The following is a 1362-nucleotide window of genomic DNA, read 5'->3' on the forward strand; positions in this document are numbered from 1 at the left end:
AACAAGACAATTCTCAATAATAAGTAAATGTAATATTGTATCTGTGGTAACTGCTTGAAAGAGAGGCACCGAGTTCCTGAAAACCTCTAATAGGAGGATTTAACCTTATCAGAGAGGTCACAGAAGGTGTTCCCTGAGGAGGAGTCAGTAGAGCTGCCCTGAAAGATGAGAAGTTAGTTAAGTAAGGGGAGTGCGCACGCTACCCACAGGCAGGAAAACCAGACTGTGAATTCCCTGAAGTGGGAGTTAGTACAAGGCTGGGATGAGGAGACTATAGCTCGCATGGTGGAAGAGGTATCTGGAGATGAACAAGGTCTGTCCACACAGGAGTTTGGCTCCTCATTTTAAGTGTCATCGAAACGTTATATGGGGGATGGAACAGGGAGAGGAGCGTAGATAATGACATACCACTGGTTTAGCCAGTCTTGGCTCCTGGTCTAATAATGGCCTGCTGTTCTGTGTAACCCCAGCAAGGCCAGGAGTCTGGTCAGGAATAAGAATCCAGCTCTCCTTCGAGTTCCCCAGTGGCCACCCTTACAACACGTCCACAGTGAAGTTTCTCACACCCTGCTACCACCCCAGTGTGTACACTCAGAGTAACATCTGTCTGGACATCCTGAAGGACAAGTGGTCCACCCTCTATGACATCAGGACCATTCTCCTCTCAACCCAGAGCCTGCTGGGAGAACCCAATATTGATAGCCCTTTGAACACACATGCTGCCCAACTCTGGAAAAACCCCACAGCCTTTTAGAAATACCTGCAGGAAACCTACTCAAAGCAAGTCTCCAGCCAAGAGCCCTGACCCCATCTGTCCAGACCCTCCCTGTATTGTCTATTTTTTTCCTTACATGGTCTGTCTGTTCCTTGATTTCTGTATAGGACTCTGTATCTTAAACTATGTCATCATTTTGTTTGTTTTAAATTTAACTCTCCTTTTGAGCCCTAATGATGAATATATTAAATAAATACATTCTGGGTTTTTTTTTTAAAGAATCTAGTTATCTTCTCCCAGTGTCCTTTACCCTGGTGATGCCGAGGCCACCCTGAACTTCAGAGATTACAGTTCTGTGGCCTCATAAACATAATGAAGCCATGTCTGACATCATTGATTTACTTAAAATGTCTGGGGTTGGGGTTGTTTTGTTTTGTATTTTATATAGACAGCGTAATCTTTCTAAATCCAGCCCTGAGGATAACACATACACACCAAAATAACCCCAAAACAAACCACACATATAAAAATGATGCCAATAACACTAGATGACAATTTTATTTTCTGCTTGATCAAGTTTATACTTTAGTGTTTAGCACTTAATAGTAAACCCTTACATTCGATCCTGAAGTCCTGATGCGGCACCA

The 1362-nt window shown here is 43.3% G+C and overlaps 1 pseudogene; it reads left to right on the plus strand.

The window, feature by feature from the left end:
* The first annotated feature begins 282 nt into the window (after positions 1–282).
* LOC102828424 lies at positions 283–805 on the plus strand (annotated as a pseudogene).
* The last annotated feature ends 557 nt before the right edge of the window (positions 806–1362 follow it).

This window comes from Chrysochloris asiatica, unplaced genomic scaffold (genome assembly GCF_000296735.1).
Source record: "Chrysochloris asiatica unplaced genomic scaffold, ChrAsi1.0 scaffold00069, whole genome shotgun sequence".
Taxonomy (NCBI): Eukaryota; Metazoa; Chordata; class Mammalia; order Afrosoricida; family Chrysochloridae; genus Chrysochloris; species Chrysochloris asiatica.